The 12326-nt window shown below is 44.8% G+C and overlaps 1 pseudogene; it reads left to right on the forward strand.

Moving 5' to 3' along the window:
• The first annotated feature begins 11075 nt into the window (after positions 1 to 11075).
• On the forward strand, positions 11076 to 11191 carry LOC136646395 (5S ribosomal RNA; annotated as a pseudogene).
• The last annotated feature ends 1135 nt before the right edge of the window (positions 11192 to 12326 follow it).

Below are 12326 nucleotides of genomic sequence, written 5' to 3' on the forward strand. Positions count from 1 at the left end.
GATAATCTTTTTCTAATTCCTCCTACTCAACAAAATAACTTTATAAACTAAAAAGAAAAAGAGCAGCTCTCATAACAATGTCAGAGGCATGACTGTAAAAAACAAGTTAAAAGGGGGTTGCTGACAGCCTATCCTTCGAAATACAGTTGATTGAGCAGATTATATAATCATATCATATAAACCAATGAAATGCCTTGTTCTTAATAGCTAATCCTCCTATGTTTAATTTGACTTTTCAATCCTTTTTCCCCTTGAAGACAGTATTCTTCAACCTTGGGGTCGTGACCCCAATTGGGTCGCAGGGTTGCAAAGCCTCAGTTGTAGGGACGTGGCAAATTACATGAATGAAAAAACTTGAAGACCGATGGACTAGAGCACCAACAAGTTAAGGGGGAGCCATCTGGTGGGTCCTCTTCAGGTGCCAAGAGATGGTGTCCCAGTTCTGCTCAGGTTCTGAGTAATTGTGCTAGCTTTCACTAGTGCCTGGCTTCATGGTTACTTTTGCTGCTCTGTCTAATAAGAATATTTGGTTACAGTGCACAGTGCCGGGAGGATGTAGCAGAGGTGGAGAATGGGTACATAGGATCCCGGGAGAAGGGATCAATGGTGGGTCCCCAGTTTTGTATTTGATTGATTGATTGATTGTGGCACAAAAAAAGGTTGAAGACCACTGCCCTAAGAAAAGATGACAGTTGTACTTAAGGGAGTATCATCACAATTATATGCATGTTGTTTACTCAGAAGCAAGTATAACTGAGTTCAATGGGACTTACTCTCATGTAAGTATGCATAGTCTTGTAGCCTATCAGTCTCTGTGGGGTATGAGCATGCAGCATACAAGACCCAGGTTTTCATGTATTAATGTGTTTTTTTTGTTTTTAATCTAAAGCAGGGGTGCCCAAACCCCGGCCTGGGGGCCACTTGCGGCCCTCAGAGGCTCCCAATCAGGCCCTTGGGGAGCCCCCAGTCCCCAATGAGCCTCTGGCCCTCCGGAGACTTGCTGGAGCCCATGCTGGCCCAACACAACTGCTCTCAGTGTGAGAATGACTGTTCAACCCCTCGCGTGAGCTGTGGGACAAGGGCTCACTCCACTACTTGCTGTTTCACATCTGTGATGTAGCACTGGCAGAGGAGGAAAGGCTGGCCTTGCTTTGTGTAAGGCCTTTTATAGGCCTTGAGTTACTGCAAGACCTTCATTCATTCATATAAGTTCCGTCTCTAATATATTCATTTATGTAAATTTCTTCAAATTGTAAATGTAAATTAATTCTTTATTTTCTCAGCCCCCCACACAGTGTCAGAGAGATGATGTGGCCCTCCTGCCAAAATGTTTGGACACCCCTGATCTAAAGGATTATGGAAACGGATGTTCACTGTATACACAGATTTGCTGCTTTTCAAATCCACATGGATCTGAAAGAAAAATCCACTGTTTGGCATCATCAGAACTTTTGCGCTTTCTGCACCATTTCACACACCACACGCAATCACTTTTTTCTCTCCAAGACGATTATCAGATATGCAGTCCAACTTTCACATAGCAGTGACAGGAACACAAAAGAAGGCTGCATACATGTGGCATGAGTGTGCCGGCACATTGGTGTGCTGCTGGAGCCAAAGGATCCACATCCGAGGTCTTCAGAAGTGAATTTGATGGAAGCTTTCCAGAGACTTTTGCATAGATCAGACGGTATCAAAGTTTGTGCCAAAACATACATGCAACTACAAAATGTGAATCAGGACAATGAAAGGAAGGTGAGACAATTGGAGAGTTTGGGGAATGGAATGTTCCAAGATCAAAGCCTCCAGAGCAATTGTACATTGCTGCAGGTGCATGTGAATATAACCTTCACACTCTGGTGACTATTTGCTCCTGTACTGCTTTGCTAATTGAAAGACTCTCTGCAGCCCCAAGGTCCCTCCAGGGTCCACCACTTGGGCTCCCTAGGAGGATTTGGCCCAGCTGGCATTTTACTGGTTGCCACCAGCAGGCTGCCATTTTACTCACAGTACTCACATTTTACAGCTTGTGATCACAAACCAGAAGTGATTTCTGATTGCTTATTTTTAGTAATCTAAGATTGGGGAGCCCTGCAGATTGCTCAGCGGGGCTCCCCGCACCACCTGGAATCTGCTGTATCCCTCTGTAAAACTTGGCTCCCGGCAGCGGCGCAATCCTGGGGATCTTGTTGCTGCCTTCCCCCTTCCCCTTAAGGGGCCAGAGGCTGAGGGCACAATCCTAACCAACTTTCCAGCACTGGCATAGCTATGCCAGTGGGGCATATGCTGCATCCTGCAGTTGGGGAGCAGTCATGAAGTCCTCCTCAAGCTAAGGGGTTGTTTGTTCATTTACCTCAGAGTCACATTGCCCTTACCTCGGTGCTGGAAATTTGGTTAGGATTGCGGCCTGAGGCTCTCAGGCTGGGACATCATGACGCCCCAGTTTGAGAGCCTCAGATATATACTATTACCTCATGATAGGTCATGGGGTATTATTGCATAAACAGCCCAATCCTATTGGGCTGCACTGCTGGGGGAACACCAGTTGGGAGGCCGCTTCCAGAGCGACCATAGAGCACCAGCGTGAAGTCTTCTTGTGCATGTCATCACCACACTGGCAGCCCGCCAGATGACATATGTTGGTTCCTATCCAGTCTGGCGGCATCCTTCCTGCTTCCTTCTCCTCAGACCTATGCCCACAAAATCACTGGTGCAGGTCCAAGGAGATGCACTGCAGGTGGAAGGCTTACATAGGGGAAAGGGAATTAAATCCCCTTCCAAAGACTTCTGCTCCGCTCCCCCCCACTGGATACAGTTTGCACCTTTTCGGAGTGACTGCACCGATGGGGGACGGGGGGATAGTATTGGGCTAAAAAAACAAGTTGTTAAGGCCTAGCATTTTCCTCAGCCTTCTAATCAAGCATGCATTTCTACCTTTTCAATTAGTCCCTTTGCTTGAGTTTTCTACATTTTACCTCCTGATAAAGGGAGATGACTTCTGACAGAATTCTTTTATTATCATATATAGCGAGTATATTGGCACTGCAGAGATTAAGGAGAGACTAATTTTAGCACATTTTTAGCATATTATGTAATGTAACGAGTGCTTCATTTTCCCCTTAGATCTATAATGAATTCTCACGAGCTACGCCGTTTCAGAGGTGTTAATTACATACAGGGAGGTATTGTGCAAACACCAAGAACAAGATGGCAACCGCCGCCGCCACTGTTTCCTGTGAAATAGTGAGATTGTCTTGGATGTTTTGTCGGCAGCATAATAAAATAAAATAGCAAGAAGCCGTTTTCCTAACTGGCAAGTCCCTAACTGGAGGTCTTTAAGCTTTGTCAGGCCATCCACTAAAGCCGAGTGTTGAGAGAGTTAGGACAGACAAAAGAAAATATTTCTTTACCCAGCGTGTAATTAGTATGTGGAACTCCTTGCCACAGGAAGTAGTGACGGTATCTTGCCTAGATGCCTTTAAGAGTGGATTGGACAAATTTCTGGAGGAAAAGTTCATCACGGGTTACAAGTCAGGGTAGGTAGGTGCAAGGTAGAGGTAGGCTGTCTCCGATTGCCAGATGCAGCGGAGAGCACCAGGACGCAGGTTGTGTCTGTTGTCTTGTGTGTTCCCTGAAGCATTTGGTGGGACACTGTGAGATACAGGAAGCTGGACTAGATGGCCCTTTGGCCTGATACAGTAGGGCTCATCTTATGTTCTTATGTTCAAACCAGTCACCATTTACGGGAGTGGTGAGAACATTTTAAGATGTCACATGAAATTCATCATTGGCCCTGCAGATTTATTATTTCTGGTTCTTATATTTATTTAGGTTAAAACAGCAGTCGCAGTGGAGCCTTGTCAAGTTGGAACCATGCCATGTGGGTAGGGCAATGGTTCTCAAGCATTTTCTTAGCACTCTGTCCTACCTATCAGGACATTCTGTCAAGACCCACCTAGCTTTACAAGACTTTTTTTTTAAAAAGTTTCATTTTACAAGCTGCTCAAGCCTCTTTTTTTTTTTTTAAACCATGGTGGGGGGACTGCCTTCTGGAGTGTTTGTTGAACTCCATGTTCATCGAATCAAGACCATTCTGGTGGTCCTGCATTTCCCCTTGCCTGGCCTTTGATAGGAGTCAAGGCATGTTTGCCTACTCTCGAGTAAACATGCCTATATGGCTCCTTTTTACTTTCTGTAGGGCTCAATACGTTTCCCTTGTCAGATTGGGGGGAGGACTTCCTTCTCAAGAGTTTGTTGGGGCCTGCATTCATTGGATCGGGATCATTCTGGTGGCTTTCCCTGCCTGCCATACCTGTCCATCTGATATTGCCTGTGGGTTTAAATAAGCCTCCCCTCTCCCTATACAGTTATTGAGATACCTGTGCTGGACTCTTGTCTCATGCCATGAGAATGGTAGAAGGAAAATCATTTCTATTACTTGGAGAAATTATTGTATGAACACATCCAAAGATAAACCAAATGCAAGATACTCCATGGACTGACTCTCTCTCTCTCTCTCTCTCTCTGCACAATAAAGCCAGAGCTGACCTCTCTCTCTCCATTTGAAGTATGATTCATACTCGACGACTTACTGCTCTTTGATTTCTTTCCAGTTCAAATCATTTTCTCATTCCCTTGTGTTACAACTTGGTATTTACTTTGTTTGTTCACAGTGAGTCACGCCCTTCACTCGCTTTGTAGTATTGAATCTGCAAATGGTTACATGGCATGTGCATTTTCACGTCTGAGCTCTTCAGTGCCCTTTACAAGACACAGTGTTGGAATGGTGGCTGCTTGGTGCTGAGTTGTCTCTTGCATTAAGGCATTTCCAAATTATTAAAAACTATTTTCTTTTTCACCTTAAGAACTATTTCACACGTGATGTACGTGGGCAAAGCTTTTTTCTGCTTCCAAAAAGCTAATGTTGCCTGACATATACATATGATATATGTGCTATTCAAATATCCTCTGAATCTATGTACATTGTGAGAAGTGTAGCTGCATTCACTGGTGATCACTGGTCCCTCCTTCACGCTGGTTGTATACTGAAGTTCTGAAAAAGCCAATGTGCATACAAATTGCACACACATAGGCACTGTTTCTATGATCATGGACACTGCAAAATAAGATACTGGAGTAATTGGTCATTTGACCTTATTCAGAAGGCTCTTTCATCTGTTTTTAGTGAAGTGCTCTCAGATGACCTTTCTAGCACAAGCAGATCCCACTGTAGGCCACATCTGCAAGCTTCACATAATGCAGTATGTAAAAAACTGTACACATAACAGTTCCTTAAGTTCTTAAGCATTTAATTACCAGCAGAAGGCATTTCTGCTGAATGGAACATACAAGGCTGCAATCCTATACATCAGTGAATTTTGGGAACCCTGTAAGTTTTTGCATGGGGGAGGGAGAAGGCAATCACCATGATTTCACTGCTGCCAGGCAAGGTAGGATTTTTTTTTTCATTTACCTGGGGGTTGCTATGGCTCTCCAGAGGGTCTTGGGAGCCTGCCACCTCCTCTGCAGCCCTCTCGGAGGCTTGAAATTTTGTATAAAGAAAAAAAAACCCACTTCCTGTTTTGGGACAAGAACTGAAAGTGGTTCCCTCCCTTTTTACAAAATTTCAAGCCTCGGGGAGGGCTGTAAAGGGGGTGGCCAGCTCCCCAGACACTCTGGAGAATCATAGTGAGCCCCACGTAAGTGAAAAACCCCTCCCTTGCCTGACAGTAGCACAGCTAAAGTTCTCAAACTGGAGTGTCACAATACCCCAGCCTGAGAAACCCTGCCTCTGGCCCCTTAAGGAAAGGAAGAAAGCAGCAACACAATCCTCAGGGGGTGTGGGGAACCTCACAGAGCCCTCTTCATGGCTCCCCAAGCCTCTGAATCCAAAAGAAAAAGAGATTCTGGTTTCCAATCCAAAATCGGAAGTGGTTTCCAATTGCTTTTTTTCAGATATAGAGGCTTGGGGAGCCTCTGTATCCACACACCACTGTATCCACACAGCCTCTGTATCCATCCACTGAGATCCACACACCTCCTAAAGGCCAGTGCGGGGATTGATGAGTTGTTTTTTTTTTTTAAATGATCAGCACAGGCAATGGTGTGATCCTGGGGCATGTTGCAGCCTTTGCCCCTCCCTTGCCACAACTTACCCTGGTTCCCAAACTCCTGAAGAGTTTGGGAACTCCTGGAATAGGGTATGGGGAAAAGAGTTAATTTCCCACATAATTTATGTCCCATTCGGGATTATTCTCTCCCCTTTTGCACCTTTCCAGATGTGAACACATCTGTTAATTATGCATTTAAGGAAATGTCTTTAGGGCAAAATTTTGCCTTAAAATATGCTTGGATTGCTGAGGCTTGATATTCCAACAATGACTTGTGCTAGAGACAATGTATTGTGCTAGGCTCTTACTTCAGGCTGAAAGCCACTTTGTCCCCATCTAGCACTTGCAACTGACAAAGCTGTCAACTGGGAGATTAAGCTGTACAGGGCTTAGGTCTTAGGTGTACAGGGCTAAATGAACAGGGCTAAGGTCAAATGTTCTTTTTGCCCTATGGCCAATTCAGCCTCAATAAGAGGTGTAGTGAAGGCACCCTACTGAGGTTTATGATTTGATTTAATTTCAAACATGTGGCTTGTAATGACAGAACAGCATCTGGGGACAAGCTGCTTTGTGACTGGTCTGACCATGAGAGTAAATGTCACAGCGTGGATTCTGACATGACTTCACATTTGAAAGGCTAAGGAGGTATTTGAACAACTTGAAGGGGAAAGCTGAAAGCATTTAATTTGGGTTATGTCATTTTTCCAGTTGAAGTTCATCGAAGAATAACAAAGGGGGTACAACTTAAAGTCACTTCTGAAAGAGCCTACACCAATCTCTGTGTTTGAGAATCATTTCATTTATCCCTGGGATTTGAAATGACAGTGAAACAATAACATTTCTCAACCTTCATTTTATCATTGTTTTGACTGAAGGACGAAGTTGCTAGCAAGAGCTCTTTCTCCTACTCCACTTTTTCTGCTGTTCAGACTGATATTTACTGGGATTGGACTGATAGTCTTTTTGCTGCCATCATCAAAGCTAGGAAGTCCAGGCAGAAAGATAGACCAACAGAGGTGTAGCTAGGTCATCTGACTCTCGGGGCCCATAAATTTGTGTCACCCCCATATTAATTAATACACATTTTTATACCACCTTACCTCTAAGGAACTCAGAGTGGTATGCATGGTTCCTCCCCTTATTTTGTCCTCCCAACAACCCTGTAAGGTAGAAGAGACAGAGATAGTAATAGTAATGACATGGAACGAATAATAATAATGGCCAGAAAATAAATGCAGTGAATATTTTCCCACAAGCAATGGATGAAATTCTGTATCAAATTGTATATAACATGATGGTATTATTCCTAAAAGCCACAATTTCCACAACTTTGATCACGAGGGTGTCACCCCCCCCCCCGGAGGTCTCATTGGGTCGTTTTGAGTTAAGGCTGTGGTTTTCAAACTTTTAGCACCAGGACCCACTTTTTAGAATGACAATCGGTTTGGGAAACACCAGAAGTAATGTCATTCCTGGAAGTGATATCATCAAGCAAATTAAAAATAAATAATTATAAATAATTAAATTAGAGAAAAACAAATAAATAATGGGGAGCCAGTCTTCTTCTACCAAGTGAATTTTCTCTGTAGCCTGCCTGCAATAACACCTCCCCCCACAAATATATAAGTGAGATTTTCAGCCCTCCCCAGTGCCCACCTTACCAGCTCAAGCCTCTGTTTTATTTTTATTTTTTTTTGGGGGGGGGGGGTGCTGCCTTCTGGAGCATTTGTTGAGCTCCACTTTCATCAGATTGGAACCATGCCGCTAGCCTTGCATTCCCCTGTGCCCAACTTGACCAGGAGTCAATGCACGTTTGCTTACTCGTGAGCAAACACAGCTGTATCGCTTAGTTTTGCTTTCCATAGGGCTCAATAAATTTACCAGCTTGGAAGGAGGGACCTCCTTCTTGGGTGTTTTTGGGGGGTTGTTTTCATTGGATCAGGACCATTGTGGTGTCATTGGAGTCCTCTCAGTCTGCCCTTCCCTCATGACTAAGGTGCCTACTCACGAGTAAAGGAGCAATATGACCCAGATTCACTTTCCATAAGGTCCTGTGCATTTTTTGTTTTCTGGTTTTTTGGCCCAAACTTTTGATATAAAAGAGATTTTACTCTGGTTTTTTTCATTGCATTCATCTGGAAATTCCACATCCAATGCTGTATAGCATGATGGTGTTATTCCTAACCACCGCGATGATAGCAATTTTGATCACTTGTGGTGTCACCCCCCAGGCTGCCACCTAGGTGGGACCGCCCCCGCCCCTTGCTAGCTATGCCACTGCAGCCCAGACAGCCTTGCTAAAGCTTTCTCCCAAAGCAGGGCTCTCTAGACCTGGTCCCGTGGGCTGAATCTGACACAACTGCCTTTTCCCTTCCCTGCGTGAATGCAGTAGCGGATCTCCCCAGCCCCATGCCTGGGGCAACGGTCTGTGATGGTGCCCCCCATGGGCTACTACTGCCCCCAGCACAAAAATCCACCTCTGCCTACACATCTGGGGCTCACAGATCCTCGCACAACCTCCACCTGTGTCAGGGAAACCTCTCTGAAGTTCCTGACACTTTGAACTGTGTTTCTGAAAAACTGGAAGCACAGTTTCCACCCCCGTTGGGAGCCTCAAAGAGGCTTCTGTGGGGCTCTAGCACCTTGCGCCCAGGGCTTTTGCCCCATTGGATCTTATGGTAGGTCCGCAACTGCGTGAATGGCACTTACTGTTTTGTGGGTGAGCTGTCCTTCCCCACCACTGAACTCCCCCAAACTGAACACTGTCCTGCCACTTCCAGGTTCTATCACCCCAGCAGCCACAGTTCTCAGATTTCAGGGCAGGCGCAGTGGGCTGGACCTCAGTTTGGGGGAGAACAGCTGTGGAGAAGGACGGCTCCCCAGCAGAACGGTTATCACACGTTGCGCTAGGGATGCCTTTCCCATTGCGCAGAGTAATAAGGGGTCCTTCAGAAACCAAACAGTAGTGGCCCTGGGTAAGCAGGGAGAAAAGGAGAAGCCCCAGGAGCAACAGTAGTCAAAGCAGCAGGTGGAGTAACAAAAAGAACTGCAGCACAAAAGAGAGCTGTCCCTCCATCTCCTGCCAGAACCAGGCAGCTGAGATAGAAAAGAGCTTTTGTTTGTGCTGTTTCTGCAGGCACCATGTGAAGAAGAACTTTCCTTCCACCTCCTGCCTGGCTTCTGGGCAGGCAGAGGGGACAGCTGGTTTGTGAGAAGAGCAACAAAATGTTTTGTGCCAAAGTACTCCCACCTCGTGCCAATACCCCTGTTGGATCACATGGAGATGCCTCATCTTCCCAAGGGTGTTGGTGGACTTGGCTGCCTGTGCCGGTGGGATCACATTGGTGCAAATCGGTAGATTGTGGACATGCACTATGATTCACCGTTGTTTTGTGCTGAGCCTGTTATACGAAAGCTGTTTAGAAATCCACAGAACACAGTATATTTAATGAAGTGTCTCAAGAAACGTAATACTCATAACTACAGCTTCTTCTGTTTTGCATCTGTCCAATTATCTGTGGGATTGCACTTTTTGGAAAGCAACTACTGGGTTCTATGCATTAGTTATTCTTCAAATAAATTCTTAACAGGATTTGTATAGGGTTCCTATGGAGCTAAGAGCCTCTGGGATAGCTCCATCCATTAGTTTTAATATATAATATAAATATGCAATTGGCAGAGTCGAAAAGCTTTGAAGGAGCCTTTCCAGTCCCTTGAGAAAATGAGTTTTAAATATGTTACTGGAACTACAATTACATCTTAATTGCTTTGCTTTTTCAGCAATTACGTTGGTTGTTTTAAATGCTTGTGAAGTGTCTTGAGTAATTTTTCAAAAGGTTAAGTTACAAGTGAGGATAAATAAAATAAAACTCCAAAACCTTACACAAGAAGGCGATCTTGTCAGTCTTAGCAGAACTTCCTTGCAGTGAGTCGACGCAAAAATAAAATACGGACTGGTCCATCATTTAGGAAATGTAGGGTGTCAGTCAGTCAAAGTTTAATTGTGGTAACCATAGGTCATTACAATAAAAGAACAATAAATTAAAATATGTCCATAGACTAAAAAAGAGGAACAATTATGAACATCATACAAGTAAAATCAACTAGTAAAAGGAAAAAAAACATGAAAAAAACCACAATATCAAAAGCCATTTGCAAAGGCTTACAGCTTAACTCAGAGTTGACTGAAATAGAACCAAATCTGACTTCATAGAAATAAAATAAACCCTGGCGGAATCAGCTCTATAGAATAAATTAATTTCCCATAAACACAATTGCTATACTGCACAAGACTTTACATAATTTGAACGAATTTTCAACGCTGCAAAGTAATCCCCATATCAGCACCTACTAAAAGACAACAAACCTGGGCTACAGGAGATCTATCCTGCAGCAAGAGGGTTAAAGGTGACAAGAATTTAGATCTTGGTGCTTCATAAAGTGGACAAGTAAATAAATAATGAAAGATGTCTTCAACTACATCTGCTCCACATATACAAAGTCTTAGATCATATGGGATGTTCTCTTATTTTACTATAGTTTATGGTTAACTTTTCATATGCGCAGAAAGCACTCAATTTAGAGAGTATTCTGCGCATGTCAATAGAAGTAATGGAAAATAAGGCAATATCATCAGCATAAAGGAGAATAGATAATTTGGAGTCCCCTATAGATGGTGGGGAAAAAAGCAGGATCTTGAAATTCACCATTCATCATTTAGGAAATGTAGGGTGGGATATTCACCTTCCTTTTGTGTTTCAGAACCCATGCGATTATCCTCTGGGCACATCTATATTTCAAGCCAGTTTACTGGTTCTACAACTAAGTTCCATTTATTCATTTATACAGCACATTCATTCACTTATTCACACCCTCCCCCCATATGTGTTCATTCTGCACAAACAAGTGAACAGGGCTTGAGTGACAATTGTTACAAATGATTGACTTTGCCTAAGTACTAGGTGTGCTTAAACTGTTACCCTGCACATGCCTGATCTCGTCTGATCTCGGAAGCTAAGCAGGGTCAGGCCTGGTTAGTACTTGGATGGGAGACCACCTGGGAATACCAAGTGCTGTAGGCTTATACCATAGTCTTTCGAGACTGAAGGTTGCCAACCATCAAGTACTAGGAGCACAAACCAGCCAAATGTAAGCTCTTTTAAGTCCTACTGATTTCAGTAGGAGAGCTGGATCCCAATCCTGGGCTCGATGTGCCGGCTTACTGCTGGCGCGCACTGTCGCAAACATGCTGTAAGGTATGTTTGCGAGACCTAACGCCTGGCCAGCACCCATGCAAGCCCAGAACTGGCTGGCACTGGACTAGCATTGGACGGGCGCCCAGCCTCTGCCGCTCGGCGGTCACACGGACCGCCAAGCCGCAGTAAGGTAAGCGGGGTTGGGGGAGAGGCATTCCAAGGAGGTGGGCAGAGGGTGGAGAGAGGGTGGGGAGGAGGTGTGATGGGGAGGGAGCTGGGAGGGAGGGAGGCGGGTCCAGTGGAGCTCTGCTCCACTGGATTCAGAGCTTTCATTTGGGGCTCTGTGTGTAAGAGCATTCGTGTAAGGCGCAATCGAGTAGCCCCATTGCGGGGCTACTTCCTTTACCCGGGGGAAGGGGATGAAAGTCTCCTTCTCCCGAGGTGCCATCCATGCTGCCATGGGCATATTGATTGTGGCAGCCGCTGTTTTTGGTGCCGCCACAGCCGCATGCCATGGGAGTGCAGGATTGGGCTGTTAACCATATTCTTAAACATACTCTTTTTTTGCACAATTTACAATTTACTATCTAAATACTGACCGCAGGATACAGCAGTGGCAGAAAAGTACATTTCTTTTACTTATCTATCTCTGCTCCCACATGGTCTCCAATGGATCTACACAGACCTGTGCCAACTCTTTAGCTGATGCAAGTTTAAGTAAAGGGAAGGAGGCATATCAAGGGCAAAATAGAGGACAGGATACCAGTGGAGCCATTGCTCAATCACTTCTCCATTCTGCCCACCCCAACCCTGCTGGCTTACTAGCACCGGCAGGGGCAAAGAGTTACCCCAGCACTCTTGCTGGCAATGCTCTGCCATTTTATGACCATAGAGCTCCGATTCAGTGTCATAAATCCCTCCATGTGCTGCCTGATCCTAGTCTGGATCTGGCTGTTAATTGCAAGGGTAATCACAAGCAGGTTTTTATGCTGGCAGGACATTTTGCCCCATCTCTACTGAA

This window comes from Tiliqua scincoides, chromosome 3, assembly GCF_035046505.1.
Source record: "Tiliqua scincoides isolate rTilSci1 chromosome 3, rTilSci1.hap2, whole genome shotgun sequence".
Lineage (NCBI taxonomy): Eukaryota > Metazoa > Chordata > Lepidosauria > Squamata > Scincidae > Tiliqua > Tiliqua scincoides.